This window comes from Ambystoma mexicanum, chromosome 9, assembly GCF_040938575.1.
Source record: "Ambystoma mexicanum isolate Mex_15411 chromosome 9, UKY_AmexF1_1, whole genome shotgun sequence".
Taxonomy (NCBI): Eukaryota; Metazoa; Chordata; class Amphibia; order Caudata; family Ambystomatidae; genus Ambystoma; species Ambystoma mexicanum.
Genome location: NC_090931.1, coordinates 333,528,087 through 333,553,817, shown reverse-complemented (window position 1 = coordinate 333,553,817; position 25,731 = coordinate 333,528,087). Strand labels below are relative to the sequence as shown.

The 25,731-nt window shown below is 46.9% G+C and overlaps 1 protein-coding gene across 1 annotated transcript in view; it reads right to left on the bottom strand.

Moving 5' to 3' along the window:
- NCF1 (neutrophil cytosolic factor 1) overlaps positions 1-25,731 on the bottom strand; it is a 184,807-nt gene that overhangs the window by 30,893 nt on the left and 128,183 nt on the right. The window lies entirely within an intron of this gene.

Genomic DNA, 25,731 nt, shown 5'->3' with positions numbered 1-25,731 from the left:
TAGATTGAATTACAAGACTTTGAAAAGAAACCTTTACTATCGTTACCCCTTAGCCAAGATGCCAGTAGTTTCCAATTTGCATTGTTCAGAGAATGTTTATGCTGTCTCATCCAGTTTTCATTAGCCGTAGTCAAACTAGTGAGACTCTTCCTTTTCTCTATTTCATTGAATTCAGAATTTGACCTTAGTTCATGCTTATCTCTGTTGAATTCCTTTTTTCTCTTGTTGATTATGTCAAAGGGCCCATTAAGTGTGGGTTGTTTCTTTAGGGAAGAGAGAACTGTCAAGATGCCTACCCCCGGGGACCCAGACTAAGTCCAGTAACCCCGGAAGCAGGCAAGTTATTCTAAGCAAGCCCAACAACCCCTGCTAGGGGCTATTTGGGTGCAGTCCTGGCGCCTATGGCGCCAGGCTCATATGGAGAGTCAGTCCTGGCGCTATAGGCACCAGGCTCATAGATTAAAACTTACCTGATGCAGACCATGCTGCAAACTCACCTGATGTAGACCATGCTGCAAGAGCTCCAAGCCAAAAGAGGCTTGGAAGGGGCTACTTTACCTAGGGACTATTTTTTACTCTGGTGGGGCTGGGGAGGAATACTTACCTGGGATTACTTTGGAGGCTATTTAAACCACGCCTGAAGAGCAGCACACGCTTCGCGTTATTCTGCATCCAGCAGCGTAACGCTCACCGTGCCTGCAAGTCTGCATCCTGTCTTCTGCCACGCCCGCCTCGTGTCTGGAGCTCCTAGAAAAAGGGAGAGAAAAGGTTAGAATAAGAGCAATACCTTTGATCCTTACCTGAATTCCCGATCCATCGCGCCTTCGAGCTGGAAGAAAGAAGTTATTTTACGCGCATCGTGTCGCCTCGCCTGCTGTAGCACCGCGCCGAACTCACCGGCCTTCGCAGCATCTTCACATTCCACTGCATCCTTCTGCATGTTCCCGCCGCACTCCGGCACCTAAGGGGAAGACGAGAACAGCAAGGTGAGCCAAGGGAATACACAGAGGCAATATTAGTTACCCCTCATAGACCTACCTGATTTTACCACCGGGGGTACTATTCCTCTTCACAGGTCAGCGCAGCTTCCACTGCATCCTCGCAAAACCCCGGCCCCTAAGGGGAAACAAAGGGACAAACAAGGGGAAACCTCCTCACCACAATAGACTTACCTGATTTTACCGCCGGAGGCATTATTCCCCAAGACTTCATACTTTCTCTCAGCGCCTGAATAAGGGAGAAAGCAACAGGTTACATATTGACATTATTTTATCGAACTGTGTTGGATTATACAAATCCTTACCTGAATATTACCGGTTGCCACGAGGAACTCTTTGCTAGGGTCAAGCTGCAACCTGCAAGGAATCGGACAAGAGTGAAAGTCAGACATTTGAACTCTTACGAACTACATACTTACGGCGTCTTGCCGGGAATCTCAGAGTCAATATTGTTCTGGAACTCACCAATTCCTTTGAGCCAGTGAAGCAACTGGTTATCTACGCGCCCCTGCGCTCAATGCAGCATGGAGAGCTCATCTTTCCAAACCATCAGGTGAGACTATAAGAGGGGACATCAAAGGTGATCAGTGGGGAGAACAGTGGGAGTGGGGGGGGTAACGCTCAACTCCACGGGTGGTTAATTCCCTTTCTCCATTTGCAGAAGAATATTCCTACGGGCCAAGCAAACGAAGCTAGGTGGGCCAGTCCAGTCCGTCATCTCAGCACTACGTGTCACATTGGTGGAGACCGCAGCTGTCCAGTTCAGATCGACGCCCCTGTGGGAGCCAGGTGAGCGTAACAAGGACGTTGTATAACTGGGACCTGTTTACTAGGCTCTTTATCATGGTTTCTAGGTCCCAGTTACTCTTTTCTAGCCATTGCAGGGTCCTGTCCAGGTTTTCCCACAAGATGATTCCCAATTCCTTCATTTGACCCAGCCTCCATTTTATACGGTTCCCTCTCGGATTTACCTCCAGGTTCTGTCTTCAATGGTTTTTCTGCGTTAGTGACGGCACGTCACCCTTCCAAGATAAAATCTGGTGGTCGCAGAGGTCAGTGGAATGGATCTCCACCAAACCACACCTAGCCACCATATCGCCACTAGCGATTAAGTAGTCAATGTGAGATCTGGACTTGCCATTGCTCCAAGTGTATGTGGTGGTCCCTGGTACATCGTCTCTATATTGAATATAAACAAAATTGTGCATGCTCACAAAAGCTATCCATCTGCTGAACGTGTGGTTGGCCTGTGCCATTTTTTGGTGTACATTTCGGACATTGAGATCCCCCTGCAATTATAATAGAGCCGCCAGGGTGGGACTCTAACCAAGTAGTGATAACCGCTCTGACTATTTTATGTGTTCTGAGAGTATATTTCCCACTTGGTGGATTGTATACATTAATTAGGATCTCATCAGCAACGTTCTCATTAGTGGAAAATATTGCAAACATTACATATGGGGTGGCACTTTTGTTAAAATAGGAATGTATGGTATGGTTTGACCTTGCCCCTATTGCTAGCCTGTTGCTAGGTCACCCTATCTCTATGGGGGTAGGCAGGCTGTGGAGAGTCTTATATCCGTCAATAACAGCCTTTGGGTGGCCCAAGTCTCTTGCAGTATGAAGACGTCCTGATTGAGGAGAGTAGCCAGCCCCTTTGGTCGAGACAAGAGGGAACAGTGTCCCCTTGTATTCCATGAAATCCATTTTGCCTGACCTTGAGGTGCCAAGTGTCCATTTTTGTTTAGCATGAGATGCTCTGGTGCCCAGCTTTCAATAAATTGCTGTTTGGAAGATTGGGGGAAATGTGCCTGCTGGAATGCTTGTAAGGTAGTGAGCTCAAGGGGCTCTGTATCTAAGGCTTGCTACTCTTTTTTTTAGATGGTTTGCTCTCCTGTGGTAGGGCCTGTACCCTCGTATTCCTGCAAATGGTGAGCGAAAATCCCAGAGCGTTTAATACCTCAGCATTTGCTTTTAGAGGGCAACAATCAGTGGAGTTGAAAATTCTATTAAGGCCCAGTTTGTAGGGCGTCCTACCGGAGGTAGTTCGATCCTCAGTATATCTGTGGAGCATGGATGCTTTAGGTGTGACACTTGTTTGAAGATTGTCAGGGGTTTTGATCGGTTTAGGAAAGGGCTATAGTTAGTAGGTTGTAATTACTCCAAAACAGTACATTTTCCCAATTCAGAAGTCTCTTCGAGTAGCTGCGTAAAGTTTTTCGTAATCGAGTCTCTTTGATTGGTATGTGTGTTTTGGACATCAATTTGACTGTACTCGGGTTAAGTGGAGATATTTGGTGGATTTTCTGAAGAAACCAAACAAAGGCTTTTGGCCTGGTCTGGGGTTTGAGCATTGGAAGCCATAGAGTTTTTGTAATGCATTTTTGTCCCTTCTTTACCAGACGATGTAGTCCTAATTAAGGGTAACTGTACCAGTGGCGGCTGGTGAGTTTGAAAGCTGGTGGGGCGTAAATTTCCCAGGGTGAATCTTAGAGAGAGCGCGCGCAGCGCGTGAGCCACATCCCCCCAAGGAGGGTGCGGGGGGGTTCTCCCCCCCGCAGATTTTTTGGAAAAATGCCCTACAACATGTGAAATTTACTGTCCAAAAAACCCACCGAAATATGAAAAAAAGAATTAGGCTTTATATACTAATGGTGGTACATTATTCTTACGAGTGCAATGTTGGCAGTTAAATAAAAGAAAATACTGTGTGTGCAGTTATTTGCCCAGGATCACAGAATGTGGTCAAGTGGGGAAGCTGGGATTTGCGCCCTAGTTTTCTACTTCCACGGTTTACAATTCAGGCAGTAGATAACATCTACTCCTTTCCCTTCTTTTAATAATACTGACACACAAAACACTAATCACACTATCAACAAAACTGACAGCACCAAATACATCCGCGCAGAAACGTGATGGGCAAAAGAAGTATGCTTACAGTCTGCAACCACATTTTAGCCCACCACATCATTCGCAGAGGAGAACAATCAATTTGCATATGAGAGTGGACCCACTTGCATATCAGTCCGGTCCCACCTACAAGGGCAGTCCAGCAACGAAATGCGATATTTTTACTGAAAATGAAATACAAAATGCATCTCCCAACCCAAATCACCGCCATTCGGTCCTGGATTTTGTAAACAAGAGGACTTTCAATGGACGACAATTCGTTTGACCTTTTTTGCATGCCCCATCATGCAAAATGCTGTTGATTATAATGCGATGATTAGATGAAGGTGACTGATGGCATGTGTCCTGTTGCAAACTGTGTAAACGCATCACCTCCGAAATAATGGCAGATTCCAGCCACCATGCCCATTGGGTCATCGGTATCTGGTGCTAAATTTGAAAAAAAGATGAACGTTTAAATTATGACATGTTGAAAGCCGAATGTGAAGAAAAGTGAGTAAATAGAAAAAACCAAGAACATGTTAGAAGGGAACCGACCAGGTGGTTACGCAGTGAAAACAGCGAGGTGGGGGATGGATGCCCTCAGTTTTGTCTGCGGAAATAATGTGTTGGTTGAGTCACAAAGAAATCTAAGCGGGCACTGATGCTAATGCATTTGGAATGCATGCCATTAAGCAAAACAATGGACATTATTTCGCTTTTTTGTCAGGATCAAACAATGGCTCACACCGCGGTTGCATTGGATGAGCTTCAAAGACAAGCTAGCCAGCTAGCCAGCATTGCGCATAAATAAATAATGACAATTATGTCTGGCATGGCTCATTTGCCTAATGACACATCAGCCACGTGTGACTTCTTGGCGCTGTGTTTGGAGCATCAGAATAGTTTAGTAAACTAAGTGTGAGTGAGACTTTTCACAGGGAAGGCTTGGGGACTCATTATGTTGGCAGTGCAGTCAAAATGGCAGTAGGGGGGGGAATCCTTTACCACCAGTTTACTACCACATTGCCGCTCCACCAAATTCCGAGTGCGGAGGTGACGTAGAGGATTAACCTCCAGCAAAAGCTCATGGTCGCGGCTCCAGTTTACCGCCTATGATTGATGGGTTTACTGCATGGGCATGGAATTACGCTCACAGTAAATCTGTCAAGGATCCCTATGGAGTCTAATGGACCAGAAATGGTGATTTACACTGCCAGACCAACACTAATAAGTGGTGGTAAAATGGTAAACAATTTGGGTGGTAAACGAGCAGATTTTCGCGAAGAATGCAGAAAATATAACGGCACATTTTGGAGATTTGCTACGTGCAGCAGCACGCCTGCCTGGGCCTTTCTTTATTACAGTCCGTGGCCGAAGGCCCTTGGGCCACGGACCGTGGGTAAACAAAGGCCCCAGGCGGCCCCTGCCTCGGTTCAGGTATCGGGCCGTGGGGGTGGCCAGGTACTGGCGAGCAAGGTGCGTTGTGCATCTCACGCAACACCTGTCCTGGTGCCTGCCTGCACTCAGAGTCAGAGCGTTCCCAAGGCGGGGAGCAGGCCGGCCGCTGTTGAAAGGGCACTGTGATTTGTGCAGACATATGCTGTGCATGCTCTTCAGACAGCAGCTGCTCCTGCTCGCCTACCTACACATGGCATAATGATACCTGGCGCACCGCATCTCCTGCGCCCTCTCCTTTCAGGTGCCAGAGCCACCAATCATGATGGATTTAATGTCAAGTTCAAACAGATGCACGCTTGTTCCGAAAGCACACAGTCCCTGCCCCCGCCCCACATAGAAATGCAGTTGGGATACAAGGGACCCCATATGCCAGGCGGAAGGTGCATATATGGCCCCCCTTTGTGCGCGCCAGACAATATTTTGTTCTCCTAGCAGGAGCAGACAGCGCCAAGCGTAGCTCAGGACGTGTCCTTCCATATATATCTTTCACCCTTTATGAGCCCACGGGGAGTCTTGTGTCCCCCCCACCCCCCCATGAAGTGCTCACCCACTGCAGCGGACTGGGGGAGACGCTTTTCAGTCTGGAAAAGAAGGAGCCCGTGGTAGCGAGTTAATCACAGGCAGATGCCAGATTTTTCTAGTGCACTCGGCAGCCCCCCTGGAGACCTGGCCTGGGTGAGACGCAAGCCCTCAGGCCTCTGGTCCTCGTCTTGCCAAGCAGTAGCCGGCTGCCGTTCTCTACCCCCTACCCTCACTATTTCGCAAAGCCCCCTGGATTGTCCAGGAGCCCACTCTGCCATGGGCACGAATGTTTAGTGGGCTGCGTTTTGGAAGTCTGAAGGCCCCAAGTTGCCTACACGGCAGTCAGCAGCACTGAAGACGTGTAGGCCGGCCCTGGCCTACACGTCGTTCAGTGCTGACTAGGGCCGTGGTGTTACACTCCCCGTCCCCGGGCCCAAACACAACAATTAACAAACAAAACTTTCATCCACTTACCGCCAGCAAGCTCGTGGACCAGGCCGTCTCTGGTCTGGAAAGGGCAGGGCAGAAGCTCAGCTCGTGTCGTAGTTGACGAATGAATCATCAGGGGGAGAGACGTGTGAAGGTGGCGCAGGCGCACGCACACACCCTGCACCGGTAGATACAGTAATGTCATTGGCTGTTTGCCAGCCGATGCAAGGGTTGTCATTGGCTGACAAACAGCCAATGACAGTACTGTATCCATGCAGGAGGGAGGGAATTTCATTATCTTCAGTGCGCTGTTTGCGCACATTATATACTGGCGGGGCCACACCTCAAGCGCCCCGCCAGCCTACTAATTAAAGGGGCTTGCGTAGAGTGCGTGGAGCTACGAGCTCCACGCACTCTACTATTGAAGAAAACAGAGTAAAATGGGACGCGCCCCGCTGTGAAAGCGGGGCCGGCCCTTAGTTCAGTTCACTGACTGTATTGTTGCCACAGCGCCCCCGCGCTGTTGGCAAAGGAAATGCTGCTGCAATTTGAGATGATTTCGGAACTAGATTCTTCTGAATGTCTTTAGAGTTTACTACTTCTGCTCTTTCTGGGGGGCGGCGCCCGGCCGCCCTATGATAGCAGCCGCCACTGAACTGTACTGTTTTTGGCTTCGGACCCTGCAACCAGGCTGATCAAATAGTGCCACCTTGTAGGGTGTTAAGAGTTAGCTGCTTCTCCAAATAATTGAGGATGTGTTTTCTTTGTGTGTCAGCAGTTGTTAATACTGAACAGGAGATTTCGACTTGTAGGTATGCTGGCTTTAGCATGTTTCTTATTCAAAGTGGCAGCTATGTTTCTTTCAGTGGGGGCTTCGTTTTGGAGGCTGGACCTCAGAAGCACATATTAGGACGGGGAGGTGAATTTCCTCATAGTCGCAATCCGTTTCGTAGCTCAACAAACTGGTCTTTCTGTGTTATTGTCTAATAGCAGAGGCTTTGTTGGTAGCTATGGCAATCTAGACAGTGTGCTTTTGAGATTAGCACCCTGATTTCTTGCTTTTGTCAAGATTTTTCTCGTTGGTACCTGGCGTGAGCCTTTATTTAGCTCTGGTGGGGCTTGTTTCAGTGTTGTTTGTCTTATATCTTCGTGGGGGTTATACAACTTTCTTTCCAGGATCCTGGCCAGGTTATTTTTAAAGGGATGGTCTAGTAAAAATTTTTATTTAAAAAATAGATAGGCAACATAAAAAAAAATACTAGCATTCTCCGTTTTAAAACTTCCTATGTAAAATTTTGAGCTATTCAAGCTCAAAATTCGCAAAAGCAAGCACATGGGCGCATCCATTTTGTGAAATGGAGGCCCTCCTGTGCTGGCTTTTGCTTTTGCGGCACTAATGAAGGAAAAGCCAGCCTGCTGTAGTAAACAAAGGCTACCGCTGGGTGGCTTTCCCTTCATTAGTGCTGTAGGCGGAGGAAGGGGACCGGAGACCAGAGCAGGAAAGCTGCAGCTGAATCTCGGTAAGTGCTATTTATTTATTTTTTTAAAAATAAGCACTAGCTGCGGTTTTTTTTCTAAGTTTTCCGGGCTGGAGGAGCCCAGAAAACTTAGAAATAAAACCGCAGCTTTAAAAACGTTGTATTTATGTTTGCGGTCGCTTTTGAAGCGACCGCAAACATAAATACAACGTTATTGTGTTGGAAAACGCTGCGGTTTTTCTTTCCAAGTTTCTCAGGCTCCTCCGGCTCGGAGGAGCCTGAGAAACTCGGAAAGAAAAACTGCAGTGTTTTCCAACACAACCGCGTGTGTTTCTGCCTGCTGTGGCTATCACTTTGGGTCTCCGAGCACCGGAGACCCAAAGTGAAAGCCACAGCAGGTAGAAACACACGCGGTTATGTTTACATGCCGCGTAGTGTTTCTACCTGCAGCTGATTTCCCATTTCCCGTGGACTCAGAGTCTGACGAGACGCCCAGTGCCTCTAAGTCAGGTGCGTTAGAGAGAGTACTTTCCTCAAGCTCCTCATTTACTTGGGACTTTTGGAACGCTTGGTCTCGACCTAATGAGGCTCTTCGGAACCAGATACATAGGTTGAGGAGAGAGTTGTTCTCTATACAGAGGGATACAATATGGTCAGAGTTTTCGTGCAAGAAGGGGACTGTCTGGGCACTGTCTGGGCATTCTGAGACTGGATTTATTGCTATGGGTTCTTACTGGTGTGTCTGGGTTGGTCTGGTATTTCCCTTTTTCTTAGGGGGGTGTCGTTTTTTGGCTGAATTCCTTGATAGTGTTTTGCTCCGTGTAGCATACATCGCCTTTTTTGGAACAACTCAGGCGCTACAAAAAAGGCAACAGAATAGCCGCAGCAAAAAAAGTTTGTTTCCAGACCCCACTATCCACAAATATTGCAACCCTAGGCATACCACACGGGGCACAAGGGGCGGCAGGCCCAGGCAGCGGACCCGTACCACCGTCCCGAAGACTAACCAGGGCCATGTCACAGCAACAATTTCCCAACCAGAATCTGTAAATCTTATTACCAATTTAAGTACATATCAGCTCTCTTCAGCTGAAATATCTGTGTTGAACAAGGGACTCTCTTTTGTCCCCACAGTCCTAACTTCGTAGACATCCAAATTGATTTGTTCAAGTTTATTCGGAAACTTAAACTGAAGACATTTTTTGCTACACAAGTACGGACTTATAAACCTTTGCCACCGACACCTATCCCGTCTCCCATTTCTCTTCACTCTATTTACCACCCATGTACTCATGACTTTGGATGATGCAATATCCAATACCTCTACTAGCGTTACAGATGTTCTTAAACAACTTGATATTGTACAGCAAAATGTGTGTATTAAGGAATTGTCCAGGAAATCTAAATTTTCACCAACACTTCCGCCTGATAATATTATTGATACATTTTATCAGGCGGTGTTAAAGGATATTCATCATTTGGAAGACTCTATTCCTGGACGCACATTTAAAGTGAATTGTAATTTGAATAAACTTGAAAAAGTTGCAATCTATCATTTGTCTTGCAACGAAGATTTGATTATTAAAGAGGCTGACAAAGGTGGCAATGTGGTCATAATGAATAGGTGTGACTACATTGCCATGGGTATGCATCACTTAGATTCGGCAGGTTGTTACTTAATCATTCCGCACAAACCTCTACATTCTATTCATGAAATGGCTAATGCACTTATTTTGAAATGGCATAAATTAGGTTGTTTAACTGATGTTGAAAGGAATTTCCTCACAGTTGACGGACCCATCATGCCCACTGTATATTTTCTTCCGAAAATCCATAAGGCTTTCTCAGATATACCTGAGGGGAGACCGATAGTTAGTGGAGGCGGTGGGGGTACTTGAGCCAATATCCATCTACATTAATGAATTTTTACTACCAGAGGTATTGCGGACCCCAACATTTATTAGAGATACCATGCACATTTTGGAAATGTTAGATCACCTCAAATTTAACCAAGACTGTTGGTTGGTTACCTTAGACATCAAAGCTCTGTACACGTCAATAGCTCACCACAAAGCATTACAAAGTGTTGATTTTTTGTTTCGAGAATTTTCTGCTTCTTATTTTGAGCATCTAGAAATGGTCAAGGAATGATTATTATTTACTTTGCAAAACAATGTTTTTGTTTTCATTCAGATGTACTTTGAGCAATTGATTGGTATAGCCATGGGTGCAAGCTTTGCACCTGCACTGGCGAATGCTTTATGCATTGTTTCGAGCAAACATGTGTGTTTTCTAAATCCATGTATTCACCTTTTATTTATTTGTGGAAACGTTACATCGATGATGTTATTTTAGTGTGGACTGGTACAAAAGATCTTCTTGTTAAATTTGTATCCTGTTTAAATGATAATGATTGGGGATTACAATTTACCTCAACCTTTAGTCAATCTCACATTGAGTTTTTGGACCTTTCCATAGAACTAACCCCTAACGGCCTAATTACCAAAACCTTTCGCAAATCGACCTCAGTGATTGCCACGTTACATGCAGAATCATGCCATAAAAAACATGTCATTGCCAATATTCCCAAAGGCGAATTCATTCGTGCTAAGAGAAATTGCTCCCAATCAGTGGATTATGATCAAGAATGTGCTCTTATCAAATCCCGGTTTTTGAATAGAGGTTACCATAAGAAGTGTGTCGAACAAGCATCAGCCACAGTACGTCAGGTTAAGAGAGCGAATCTATTGGTGCCGAAAACTCAGTCTAAATCATTAAACTCTGAAAATATCAGGTTTATCACAAGATATAACTCTGATAGTCAGAAAATACATGCTATTTTAAGTAAAAATTGGCACTTGTTACATCTCGACAAAGACATCTCAAATTGGTTGGACACTAATGTCAGTGTGACTTACAGCAAAGGTACATCCCTTAAAAATGTATTGAGTCCATCATTTATGAGCCCCTTATCTATACCCAAGACTTGGCTCAATTCCGCCAGAGTCCTTGGCTTTCATAAATGTGGTGTTTGTAATATGTGCAACTTTACATTTGAAACACCCGCAGTCTCTTTTGGGCTACGAGGTAATCATGAAATAAAGTCTTTCATCAATTGCAATTCTAAGTTTGTAGTGTATTGCATTATATGCACCCGTGGCCTGAAATATATAGGGAGCACTATTCGCCCACTTAAAATTAGAATTCGTGAACATCTGGCTTCCATTGGGAGCCAAGATGCTAAATACCCCCTTGCCTATCATTGGCAAAAATCTCATCAAATGGATTGCAAAAATGACATTCGCTTTGTGGGGCTGTGCAAAGTGTCATTGCCCCCACGGGGTGGTAACCTTACACTAAAATTACGACAATTGGAGGCCAAATTAATTTGTAAATATCGCACTGTTTCTGAAGGACTTAATTCAGATCATGAGTTTGCCATATTTTTATAATTCATATTCCCTCTGTTGGGGTTGACAAGTGCCTTTAATTATCTTCTTGGGGGGAGCCCCTCCTGTAATTATATTCTTGTTCCACGTGTATTATTACTGTGCAATATGCCTTTATTTGTAATGTTGTTCAGTAGCAGCGCACTCAGGCCCCACACTTTTTTTAGTGCATTGGAATTGTTGGTTTAATTAAATACCACTTCAATTATTCATGACTAGCGGTGGCTTGTTACCTTTAAATTAATTTTGTCTCAAAAAAAATATATATATACATATATATTTAAATAAATAAATTTAAACAAAGAACAAAAAATACATTTCATCAGCAAAACATGAGTAATAATTGTTTGCTAAATTCTCCTTTTTATTTTTTGGCTAATTTGGGCTTATGGACCGGTTTCACTAAGTTAGGCTTTTCTAAAGGTGTGTTTAGTTCACCCAACATGGCAATCCTTTTTGCCCCTTTCTGTTTGTCTTACTTGGAAGGCCATGCATTGTGCTATACTGCATTCCAGTATATTTAGTCCTACCTTTCTTTCGTGCATTGTGCAATGGTAACACGAGTAGACTGAAACAAGCAGTCATTGAGGTAGGTCTGCTTATTTTGCTCTCCCCATGTTGTAGTTTTAACTTTTAATTGGCTTTTTTGGTTAACCAGTCAGGAATTGTCCACAGTCCTTTTGAATCACGAGTTAATTGGAGTTAATCTAATGGGTACTTTGGTGGTTTTTTGAATACTAATTTGAGATTTATTTTCTTTTCCTGGTTTCTTTGGCTAAATTAGCTTTCCGCAACTGCGAGGCATTTTGAGGTATGTTTTTATTGATTTTATTGACAGCATTACGGTTTGTTTTGGTAATTTACGTAATATTTTTCTGTAATTGGCTTTCCAGTAATTACTTAATCTATCTGCCTACAGAACTGCATCAGGCATTGTCCTACTCTAAATGTGGAGTTCTTATTGCTGCAACCTAAGGTACTTATTTTTGGAATACATTACAGTCTTTGATTTAAGACTTAGCTTACTAAGTGGAACTTGATTGCGCTGCTATGGCCAACTTTTGTTTCTAAAATCATGTTTCTTTTTCTTCTTTTTTTGTTTGTCTGTCAACGGACTACTACGGATGAAATTGGTTAATTTGTGGTAACTTAATTTCTACTTTTTTACTCTTCCTACATGTGATGTACATGTGTTATATTTTTTGTGGTTGCATCGCGCCCTGGACTGCTTGCTCACAACTTGTGCCTATGTTCTTTATGTAACAATTCTTTGCACAAAACAATCATGTGTATGTTTTATTTTTAACTTTACCCAATTTGTATGGAAATGATGTACTATGCAATTTAAGCCTCTGATGAAAAGCTGTACACAGCTTGAAACACGTGTCAGGCTTCTCTTCGCACAAACAATTAAGGCTTTTCTTTGCACAAACAACTAATTATAATTTCTTGGCGCAGTGAGACTGGGAACATCTTTGTTTCTCTACTTGGGGACACTGCTTCGAGTCATTTAAAATTAGGTGCAAGAATCTTACCTTCTTTGGCCTGGCCAGCGACACAAGACACAAGACACTCTGTCTGACTCCATCCCACGAAACACGCGCGCTAACGCGCATGCACAGTTCCTTTATACGAGAGTCAGCTGTTCCAGTAGCTCGTCGAGCCAAAGATCAATCCAGCCTCTGCTAAAGGATGTCAGAGAAGTAGATATATAACACCTTTTGAATTTTAATATTCTGACTTTCAGTGAACAAAAACCATCTGGCCTAGATATGTCAGTGAACATAAACAAGGGGCCCAGATATGTGATGTCATCAATGACATTTGTGATGCCATCTTTGATGTCCTGGGTGTTAGTCTTAGCAGTGCACGGTGGTGGCCTGAGGTATGGTTGCTTAGCTTTCCATAACTGGTGAATTTCTAAGGTTTTTCGGTCTTACTTGTAACCATAACGTCCTTTTAACAATGGTTTTTTCAGTGAATGTCATGGGTTTTTACCATTGCATGCTATTTTCGTACAACTTACTATTATGGCCCAGGCCCCGGGCCGCATGAAATGCGGGACGATAGAGGGTCTGGGAGCTTAGGTGCGGGGTGGGGGAAAACGGCACGAAAGCGTAGGGAGGGGCATCCGAACGGCGCCACAAGAAACAAAAGCCCAGGAAAGGGCAGGAAGCAGCACCTGGGAAGGTGCGAAATATAACAGCAAAGGGTCAGGGGGGTAGCCCGGCCGCCCCCAGGAAGGAACAAAAGGCCGGAGGTGTATAAGTAAGCCAGGAAAAGGAGAGGCGGCACAAATCAGGTAAGAGCTCACCTCTCTCGGGTAGGCTCTTAGTGCCTGGATAAGGGGAAGGGAAAACGTTTGCTCTTGCGGGCTCACGCCTTTCCACCTCCTATTAAATTCGATCTAAACGCAGTGGCTACTAGTTTGCCCAGCTGTGCCGGAGCAGGAGCGACCCAGAAGTACCAACTGCGAGCGAACAGAGCATTTTCGTCGTGGACAAACGAGACGGGCGACGAAGATCGAGGGTAGAAAACCAGAAAAAACATAGGACGCACTGTGCGGAGGAACCGGAAAGCGTGGCTGACAGAATTCAGACGAGAAGGATGGCGGAAGGAAGAGCGAAAAGGGCCCAGGAATTTTCAGAATGGGCGAGGAAGGCAGAGAAGGAATATGGGGAACAATGGGTGCTGGAGATAATGCAGAAAGAAAAAAGGGCGAAGGCAACTTCACCTCTGCTGTTCATAGAGCACAGCAGCAGTGAAGGAGAAGACGAGGTACCGCAAGGACAGAAGAGGGGGAGAGCGGAGTCGAAGAGATCAGAGGAACAGACAGAGGCACCGACAAAGAGAAAAAAAAAAGAGAAAAAAAAAGGTACTGTGAATAACAATGTGGGGAAAAAAATTGCATCACGGTTTCGGGTATGTCGCCCACAACCAATGGCAAGAAGAGCGGAAGGGGGAAGGGATCCAGGGAGGAGCAACAGGGGAGTTCCTCATCTGAAGCAAGCAGTGATGACGAAGAAAGGGATCATCTAAGGGCTTGGGTAAAATGGCGAGGAGTGGTGAGCAAGGAGAAACAGAGAGGGGCAGGGGGGGCAGGGGCAGAACCCAGGGAAACCCCGGTCCCGGCACCGCAAGGGGCACCAGTAGTCCCGGTGCCGCAAGGGGCACCAATAATCCCGGCACCACAAGGTGCACCGGTAGAGCCAAACACAGGGGGAGCTCCACAAGGACCCAACACACAACCAGGGGTGCCAACGGGGGCACCAGGGCCAACAGTGTCAGGGGACCCACCAACGGGGGCAGCACCGATGGTGGCAGCGGCAGAAAATGGGGGGCCCACTCATGACGAAATATGGCAGGCCAACCATGGGTAAGGATGCACAGGGCAGGTCAAAGAAGGCAATGGCTTGGTATATAAATGACAAAGTAAAGGAGAAAATATGGAGGACGGAATTGATCGATATAATTTCACATTGTTAGATTGTCAAAAGAGGGGGATGAATGTGGCCCTAGACGACATGAAGGAGGATGAGAAAAACGTACTAAAAAGGGGCCAGTGGTAAGGAATTTTAACAACTGGATGTCGGCCTTCACCATAATGTCTACAATAATATTGCAAAAATTCCCGGAAACGGGGTAGCATTAGTGGCGTATCAGCAGAGGGTGCTGAAGGTACACGCGGCGTTTGGGGGTAACGCATGGCTGGAGTATGATGACGAGTTCAGAAAGGAGGTGGACTGCTTTCTGGATCTGGGATGGGATGAGGAAAACTTTAATCTCTACATATTTAATGTGCTAAAGGAGAAATGGGATTCCAAGGAGCGAAGCACAGGGGGGCAGCAGAGAAGGCAGTATTGGCAGAATGATTACAAAGCGGAGTATAGATACAATAACAGAAGGTACGAATCCAGCTATGACAGAAATAGAGACCAGAGTTTTCGGAGCAGAAATTATGGGTCACAGAGAGGGTGGCAGAGCAGCCTGCCCCCGACAACGCAGGGGGGGGCAGCGGGAGCATGGGAGCAACACGAGCAGAACCAGGACAATGTCGGAGTTTTGAAGAGGGGGTGCCCTGTAGCTGGGGATGGAAGTGCAAGTTCAGCCACAAGTGCGAGAGATGTAAGGGTAACCACAGCAGCTCCAAATGCACAAGGGCCGCAGCTCCAAGCGGCAGAAGCGATGAGATGCAGAAATAAGAACTGGGGCGGGAAGTGGGCCACGCCAGTAAAAATTGAGAGGATGGAAGGGTGGCTCCAGAAATACCCAGACCAGGAAACGGCAGATCAGACAAGGCTTTAGAGAAGGTTTTAACATCCTGTTTACCGGGCAGGGAGCGCAAGACATTCCTAGAACCTAAAGTCGGCAACCGAGAACAGAGATATAGTGACCAGTAAGATCCGGAAAGAGGTAGAACTGGGGAGGGTGGAGGGCCCCTTTACGGCCTTACCATTCGAAGACTTTATATCCTCTCCACTGGGGCTGGTGCCGAAAAAAGACGAAGGGGAATACAGGCTGATACACCACCTATCCTACCCCCCGGGGGCCTCGGTGAACGACGGCATCGCCCAGAGCGATGCGACAGTATCATATTCAGACTTTGAGGAAGCAGTAGAACTGGTCAGGAAAGCAGGAAAAGGGGCATGGATGGCGAAAGCAGACATCAAATCTGCATTCTGCCTGGTGCCGGTCAACAGCAGATCTCAAAGATGGTTATGTATGCATTGGGAGGGGGAATACTTCATCGACAAATGTCTCCCGATGGGGTGCGCCATCTCATGCGCATATTTTGAGAGGGTAAGTTCATTTTTGCAATGGGCGGTAACAGAAGAGATGAGGGAGTCCATGATGGTACATTACCTGGACGATTTTTTATTCGTTGGGCCCAAAGGTTCAGAGCTATGCAGGGCAACCCTGGATAAATTTGTGGAAATAACAAGCGAGTGGGGTTTTCCTCTGGCGGAGGAGAAAACGAAGGGCCCAACGCAGATTATCCAATTTCTAGGAATAGAAATTGACTCAAACAAAGGAAGGTGCCGGATCCCGGATGACAAGGTGACAGATCTGCTGAAGACAATAAAGGAACTACAAGGAAGAAACAAAGTGACAGTGAGGGAATTGCAAGCGCTGGCAGGAAAGCTGAACTTCTCTGGAACACCATCCCCTGTGGTATGACTCTTCCTGCGAAGTATTGAGCTGAAAACGAGAGGTGCTACAAAGGGGCACCACAGAGTCAGGCTAGGGGGACTTCAATGGGTCAGTGATATGGCGCTCACCGATAAACGAGGAAGGTAAAGGGTGTTGTTCACCTATGCAGCAGGTGGCCTTGGTTTTGGCGCGATACTTGGGAAACAATGGTGTGCAGGCAAGTGGCCAAAAACATGGCAGGTGGCGGGATGGACGAAAAACATAACGCTGCTGGAGCTCTTCCCGATATGGGTCGCGTTATGCGCATGGGGGGAAGAGCTAGGAAACAAGCAGTTGGCAGTATGGTCAGATAACATGGCGGTGGTGCACGTGTTAAATAAAGGAAGTGCGTCATGCATAATAGTGTTGGAATTGATGAGGGCAATCACGCTGGAAAGCCTAAAAATTAATACATGCATAAAGGCGAGGCATATCGCTGGGCAAGCAAATGTGGTGGCTGATGCAATATCTCACTTTCAGTGGGAGAAATTGAGGGAGTTGAGACCGGATGCCGACAAGGAAAGAATGCCCACAACACGGAAGGCATGGGTCCCGTTGGAGGCACTGAAAAAGAAAGCACGGCTGGCCACAAGGTCGACTCAAAAGAAGTGGGTGAAGAACGGAGAAAGGAAAGGGTCATTGACAAGCTGACCAGGAACGCCCTAACGTACAAAACGGGGAACCAGTACGAAAAGCATGTAAAAGATGTGTTGGTGGAAACAGGTGTAAAAGAGGTGGAAATAATTTCAACGGAATAAATTTGTGAATTTCTCAAAGGGGCATTTGCCAAAGGGAAAAAGAAAAGCTGGGCAGCAGCGCACCTAGCGGCGGTGGCATATACCACAAAAGTGGCAGGCATGCCGGACCCAACCGACAGCGCAAAAATAAAATACGCTATGAGAGGGTAGGCGAAATTAGAGGGGAAGAAACCAGATAACAGAAGGCCGGTACATTTTGGGACAGCATTTGTGCTAGCATACTATGGGGCTTTCAGGGTAGGGGAACTGGTGGCCAGTAATACAGTGGCAGGAGATTGCCTGGCAAGGAAAGACATTAGTATGGAAAACAAGGGGATGTCTATAATGCTAAAGAAATCTAAAACAGAACAAACGGGGAAGGGGAGAGCAATAGACCTCAATTGCATCAGAGAGAAGGACCACTGTCCCAGATGCATCACCCAAGAATTCCTAGATCTTCGACCAGAGGTCGACGGGCAGCTATTAATACATAGGGACGGCAGCGCACTCAGCAGTTACCAGTTTCAGGCCGTATTGAAACAGGCGATGGCAAAAGCAGGATGGGATCCAGCCGAATTTGGAACGCACTCTTTCTGGATAGGAGCAGCGACCTCTGCATGGGCGGGGGGCCTGGGAGCGAAGGGTGTGAGAAGAATTGGGGGATGGAAGTCACAATGTTTTAAAAAATACATAAGGGAGGAACTGATATAACACTTATCTCCCCGTTTCCATAAGGCCGGACCCTACAAATCGACATGGATAGTGGGGCACTCTTTCGTGACCCGGGCAGGCAGGTGGCTGGAAGAAGAGAAGCAAGGACTACATTTCAGAAACACAATCACATCCTGGTGGGGCCTCCCGGGTATGCACTGGGAGGACATTCACGACAGGCTGTCGGACCTGATAGGGTTCAGGGATCCCCCCCCGACCCCCCGAGTACCTAGTTATACATCTCAGAGGGAACGACCTGGTGAGCACAAATAGGGGTAAATTACAAAGAAACATTTGCGAGTCGCTGCATAGCATAGCCCGCAGCTGGTGGAAAACCGAGATTTTTATGTCAGAAATAATACCAAGAAGAGTCTGGTATGGGGCACAGAAGAGGCACGCAATCGAGATAGCCAGAAAGAAACTAAATAAATCAGTAGAAAAGTACTGCAAGAGCACAGGGCTGCACTTCATAAAACATGGCTTACACCGGAACAATCGGAACATGTTTCACCAGGATGGGGTACACCTATCAAAGAAAGGGATGGGGGTTTTCTCCGACAACATTTTTAGGGCACTCCAAGAACGGGGTTGTAGGTAGGGTGCTTTTGGGGGGGACCTGAGCGGGCGAGAGGAACACCCGCTCAGGTGTGGCGGCATGTGTCCAGGAACGAAGGCCCAGGGATAACAAGGACTCAGGAGGAGCCTTGGGCAACTTCAGGACTGGACACAAGGTGCCCAAAAGCAAATGGCAGTGTAATTATTTTTGTTGTGTTGTATTTTCTGTAAGAAAATAAAATGCCTATGGCCTACAACTTTTCCATACACATAAGTTGTCTGTGATTTATTACTTAGGTAGGGATCTGGTAAGAGGAGCAAAGCGAGCCCACACTACTCAGCCTATCATATTTACCCCAATATAGCAACATATTTGTCCAATTTACAAAGTTTCACCTTAAAACTCTATTTCCCACATCACTTTTAACACTTCTATACACTTTTTGCAACTGCGAACCTCTTATGTCATTGCAGGCCTACCGGACAGTGCCACATGACCATGCGCTTGCCCGTGGCATGATGATGTGTTCGTGACCACGTCTGCACTTCGCGATCGGGTCTGTGCTTCGAGGACAGTTCGGAACTGCATTTTCTACTGATCTAGGAAGGTTCAAGCTCAAAATGTACCCTTGCACAGCTCCTACACCTATTAACAATCTAGTACAAAGCACATACTTGGAAGAATAGTAGCGAAACTGCTATTTATCTTAAAAATGGCATCAGCTATTGCCATCCCTCCTCCCCAAGATCCACCACCACCACCAGCTGGAGGACCTACACAACAAAAAAAGCACAGTGCTTCCAAAGACAATGATGCGGACCAAGAACATGAGGTAGAGGAAGTGCCTACCTCTAGAGAGTATCAAGGGTGTGTCAGTTCTTTACCACTGTTGGAAATGTACCAAAGGCTAGAGCTACCAAAATGAAATGCACTGAGTGCAACTTTGTAGACAGTTGATGACTACCTGGACAGTACTCCTACGGGACCACTTCCATGCACCACCGCCACACCAAATCCAACCACTGCAATGCTCTCAGAAAGGTTGTTCCTTTCTTAGCAAGTAGTAGGCTGTCTTCCTCCACCTCATCTTCCTCAACCAATACGGTAACCACACAGCCTACTTCTGTGGGATACAAAATCCCACCAGCTACCTTGCAAGCAATAAAAGAGGCTGTTGATCCATATCTTTCGAAGACAACAGTCCTCTGTATATACTGCAACACTGCACTCTGCAGGGGGGAAGTAATTTCAAAGTGCCTTTGAAGCTGTTATGAAGGAGCATGAGAAACACTGCCAACATCTTCCCCTATCCATCTGCCCCTCCATATTAGTGCTTGGTGCCTTTCCCTCCCCACCTTACGGTCTTAACCTCTCCTGCAAAAAAAGAAGAAGAAAATCAATAAAAAGAAAGGTTCCTTTAGGAACCACCTTTCTTTTAAAAATTAGAACTAAAAAGAAATCTTATAGACTCCATCTACTTTACATTTCTCAGTAAAGTACATAGACTCAATAGGATTTTCCAACATTCCATTAGCATTTTGTGTTATAATAATGGGAATAATGTGGCGTTCATCCCCCGTTCCAGGCAATGGAATGTGGGATAACGGCCCAAGCGAAGCAAGGGCAGATAATGAGGGCTCTGGACCGTTATCCCCCATTCCAGCCCCTGCAATGGGGGATGAAGGCCATTAGCACCCTGGGTTCCCAAAGCGGGAACCCAGGGTGCTAAAGGATTTTTCTTCCTACACCGGGATGCCTGCAGCGTCCCGCTGTAGGAAGGAAAATAGTTTTCCAAGGTGGCCACCATGGAAATGGATGGCGGGCCTCCGTACAGATCCCCTCTCCCCTTTCAATGGCAGACTGCAGAAGGCGAAGAGAGAACCCTATGACCATATTACCACAGGCACATTTTTTTCCCTTTCACAACTATACCACTTTCGAATAACTTTACCACTTAGCCGGTCCCTAGTGGAAATGGCCACTTTAACCCCATTTGTCGTCCCACGTGGTCATGGCCCGTAGCCAGATTGTCCGGGTCATGACCTTATGCCATGACGTGGACAATCTGGCCACTGCCCATGGCCACAGGCTATGCCTCAGTCACCAAAAGTATATCACTATTTTTTGTATGATATGATATGATATGGCATTTGTAACGCGCCTATACACAAGTGTTTCAAGGCGCGACGAGGCAGGGAGCGGGGAACAAGGGGAAGACAGACAACGATCCTACTAGGCCAGGTGTCATTCAGATCGCGCAAGTGCAGGGGTAGGGGGAAGGGAGAAAGTGCAAGGGGAAGGGGACGGGGGGAAGTGCAGTACAAGGTAAGTAGAATAAAATAAAATAAATAAGTAAGAGGGCCAGCTGGTGGCAAGTGCAAGGTAAGTGCAGACAAGTGCTGGGAAGGGGGGGGACTGTAGGGACACAGAGACAGTCCCGCAGTGCAGGGGTTGCCAGGGAGGCAGTGCAAGTGGAGAGTGGCTGGGCCCAGGACCGGGGTCGGTGAGAGTGGCCCAGTTGCAGATTCAGTGCAGTTTCAGCGAAGAATTAGCAGGGGAGAGGGAGAGAGAAAGCAGAAGCAAAGAGGAAGGTTTTGAGGTGCTTCCGGAACCGGAGATGGTTCTCCTCAAGTTTCAGGGAGGCAGGAAGGCTGTTCCAGAGGGAGGCCCCTGCCGCGGAGAGATATCTACCCCCAGCTCATTGCTTCGAGAAGCGGCTGACCCTGAGGGAGTTGGAGACGGATGAGAGAAGGGCTCGGGAAGGAAGATATTTAGGAAGAGAGAGTTGAAGGTAGTTAGGCCCCAGGCCCCAGAAGGCCTTGTGGACAATGCAGAGGGTTTTGAACTTTATCCTCGCAGCCACTGGGAGCCAGTGTAGAGATTTCCGTCCTGGAGAGATACGGTCCCTGGGCTTGAGGCCAAGGACAAGTCTTGCAGTTCTGTTCTGGATGAGTTGCAGAGGGCGGAGAGTGGAGGCAGGCAGATTAAGATAGAGGCTGTTACAGTAATCCAGCTTAGAGAGAACCAGGGCTCGGGGGACAGTGAGCTTCTGGGTGAAGGAGAGGAAGGGAAGAATACCTCTGAGGAGGTGCAGCTGGTAGTGTGACTTCTTAGAGACGTCAGATATATGAGGAGAGAAGGAGAGTGTGGAGTCGAAGATAGCCCCGAGGTTTTTTGCCTTGCAGGTAGAGCGGGAAGAGGGCCAAGAGAGGCCGGCCAGAGAGCTGCAGGGAAGGAGGGGGTGGGTGTGCCGATGAGTAGAATCTCAGTCTTACTGGCATTAAGGCAGAGGTCATTGGCGGCACACCATTCCTGGATAGCAGACAGACAGTCAGAGATGAGGGAAGGAGATTAGGAGGCCGAGGGTAGCCTGAAAATGAGCTGGGTATCGTCGGCATATCACTGAAAGTTGGGGCAGAGAGCGGCGATGCGGTGGGCAAGGAGTGCCAGATACTGGTTGAACAGCCAGGGGGAAAGATTAGATCCCTGGGGGACACCACAGGTGGAGAAAAAGATGTCAGAGAGGAAGGACCCCAGTTGGACCTGGGAGGGTCAATTGGAGAGGAAAGAGGTCATCCACGCCAGAGCCTGACCAGTGATACCCAGGTTATCACGGAGACGGTTGAGCAGGATGGCATGGTTGACAGTGTCAAAGGCAGAAGAGAGATTGAGCAGGATGAGAACACACGCAGTGTTGGAGTCGAGATTCAAGAGCAGGTCCTCACGGATGTTCAGGAGAGCAGTTTCCGTGCTTCTGGCAGCTCTGAAGCCAGATTGATGGTCATGAAGACTTCCAACAGATTCAGCATGGAGGTTAAGCTGGGAGATGGCCAGTTTCTCCAGGAGCTTGCCCAGGAAGGGAGTGATGGAAATTGGGCGATAGTTAGCCGGGCAGGAGGGGTCAGAAGAGGGTTTCTTAAGAAGAGGGTTCACAAGGGAGTGCTTAAGGGGGGAAGGGAAGACTCCAGAGGCGAAGGAGTGGTTGCAAAAATCAGCCAGGGCCGGAGCCAGGGAATCGATGTGGTCCTTGATAGTTTTGGAGGAACAGGGGTGAACCTGTTTAGACAAGACTTTCATAGATCGGACTTGTCTGGAAACCTTGTCAGCAGAAAAAAGAGGAAAGGCCGAGAAGGAGGGAGGAGGGGTGGCTGCAGAAGGGCCAGAGGAAGAGCTGGGAAGAGAGGGAGGGAGGTGAAAGGAGGAGAGTGAGGACAGGATGTCCTGAGTTTTAGAGATGAAGTGAGAGGCCAGTGCAGTGCAGAGGGCCTGGGAGGGGACAGGAGAGGTAGAGACAGCAGCATGGTTGGCAAGCTCCTTGCAGATTTTAAAGAGTTCGTCCGAGTTGTTAGATGCCGCAGAGATGCGGGCTTGGATAAGGGCTCTCTTCTTTATGAGAACGGAGAGACGGTATTGCCTTTGGAGCAGGCGGCAGGCCAGTTTGTCAGAGGATGAACATGAGGCACGCCATTTCCTCTCTGCCACCCTGCACTTGCGTTTAAGGGTGACGAGATCCGAGTCATACCAGGAGTTACATTTGGCTTTGGGCTTCAGGCGGATTCTCATGACAGGGGCAAGGATATCAAGAGTATCAGATATAGAGTGGAGCATGGAGAGGGCTGTGTCAGGGTGGGAGTCAGCCGAAAGGGGAGGTGGGGGCGAGAAGGTGGCAGCGAAAGCCTCAACTGACACGCGCTTCATGGGTCGGATGACCGAGAAGGTGGGTGGCAGTGATGAGGGTGGCTTTGCCTGTGGGGTAGGGAGGGTGAGATGGGAGGATAGGAGAGAGTGATAACTCCAGGAGAGAGGAGTGGAGAGAGGGACGGAGAGGGGAAGGTCGGAAGAGATCAGAGCATCAAGAGTGTGCACTGCAGAATGAGTAGGTCCAGAAGGGAGAATAGAGAGTGAGAGAGAGTCGCAGAGATCACGAAAGAGTCCCGTGGGGGGACAGGAGGCATCCAAGTGGATGTTGAAGTCACCAGGAAAGAGGAGTTGAGTGGTTGAGGACAGGAGTGAGGAGGAGAGATCAGCCCACTCCGAGAGGAAGGAGGAGATTTGACCAGGTGGCCGATAGATAGTAGCCACGGTAAGGGAATGGCTAGGAGAGAGAGACGGCAGACAAGGCATTCAAAAGAGGAGTAGGTCTGCGTAGGAGTGACAGTGGCAGGAATCCACTCAGGGAAGATAAGGGCTACCCCCCCCCCGCTGCACGGTTGGGTCTGGGCACTGAGAAGATCTTGTAACCGTCAGGTAGGAGTGTGTCAAAGCTGGTGACAGAGCTGGCCGTGAACCATGTCTCAGTGAGACCGAGGATGTCAAGGTCCCGTTCCTCAAGCAGGTGACAGATATCAGAAGAATGCTTTATGGCAGAGCGAGAGTTAAGAGTGTAATGTTATACCTACATTATGACACTTGTCAAAAAGAAAACACAGGCACATTTGCAAAACCATGCTTTAAGGTCCTTGCCAATGCTCCTTACACGAGTTTGCTGGAAATCCACTGATATTTTATTTTTTCAAAAGTGTCAAAATGTATGTACATACAATAGTCATATAACTTAGTCCCCACTTGACAAAATCCATTCAGACTATACGCAAACATTCAAGGTTGGGTCTGTAATCTTTCTGAAAACTTTTGTCCATATTTGTCAAACGGCAACAAAGCTGTAAGCCATCTAAATAAATTTAGATCCCTCTCTAATTTAGCCCCTTCTTGACAAAATCCCACCAAACTTTACAAAAACATTTATATCTAGATCTAAAATCTTTTTGCAAACTTTTGTTTCGATTTGTCAAATGGCACCACATTTATAATCCTTTACAATATTTTGGGACCCCCCTCTAATTTTGTTCCCTCTTCACAGAATCACAACAAACTTTGCAGCAACATTTATATCTAGATAAAGAATAGTTTTGCTAACTTTTGTGCAGATTCATCAAATGGCACCACATTTATAAGCCTTTACAATATGTTGGGACCCCCCCCCCCTCTAATTTTGTTCCCTCTTGACAAAACAGCTCCACACTTTCTGGAACCATTCAGAATCAGGTCTAGACTACATTTCCAAAATTCGTGCAGTTTCAATGAGTGGCGCCAAAGTTATAAGCAATCCAAAACTGCTTTTCACCAACCCTGTAATGCAGAAATTGGTATAGATGTCCCTGAACATCTGAAGTGTTCGTGAACATCACAGTACTGTACCCGACCATCCAGACTGTTCACGGACTTCGGGAATGAAAAACACATGTTTTTTGGCTTCTTCCATAAATATTTTTTTCCATTGCGTCTATGGAAACAAAATCATTTTTGGGAACCCGTCCTATAAATTTGCCCCCGCTTGATGAAACCTCTCCAAACTTGCCATAAAAATTTAGACAGGCCATATACTTTATTTGCAAAGTTCGCTAAGGATTCGTTCAGGGGAATCAAAGTTATAAGACACCCAAAAAGTGCTCTTCCTATGAGTTGAGCAACTTAACCATAACTACAGGGCTGCTACCGCATGCTCTGTAATACACATGTTACTATAGTGTGTGGGGCCAGCGGCCAGATTCTTGTGGGTATGGGGACCACGGACACGGCAGCACCTGCACACCCTTTTCTCCACCTATAAAAACAGCTCCATATCAACTTTATTCTCACTCCCCACCCTTTCCAGGCCCTCTTTCAGCCACCAAATAACCCCAAATGTGTTTCCCAGACTTTTTGCTCACTGCAATGTCCGGGGTGCCAACATGGCAACCGCTTAAAAAATATGACGCACCTCACTCTTTTAATTGACCATTTGGTGGGCATGTACGATGTCTGTGAACATCACGCCTCCCCATATTGGTCCAGAGGCGTCCGCAGACTCCAAATCAGGAAGTGAGTCTGCTGACCGGACCCAGATATCACTCATTTTTTTAACGTACGTTTTGCCTATTTTTAAAAAACTACTGGACGTATTTACACCAAATTTACAAAAGCACGCTTTCGAGACCAAGCTGCTGCTCCTGGCGCAGGTTTGGTGAAAATCTGTCCAGCCATCTGGGCTTTGTTCCTTTTATATTGTGTCTGAAGATTTCAAACATTTTGGGACCCCCCCTATGAATTTGCCCCTGGACAAAACCGCACCAAACTTCACAAAATCATTCTGAGGAGGCCATATACTTCTTTTGCAAAGTTTGGTGAGGATTTATGTGGGGGTGGGAAGGGGCAGTTATAAGCCGCAAAAATAGTGCTCTTCCTATGAGTTGAGCAACTAAGGTCCAGCAGGGTTCTTTCATTTTATACCAGATTCAAATGAAGGCCTGCTCAACACTTGCCGGGCAACTA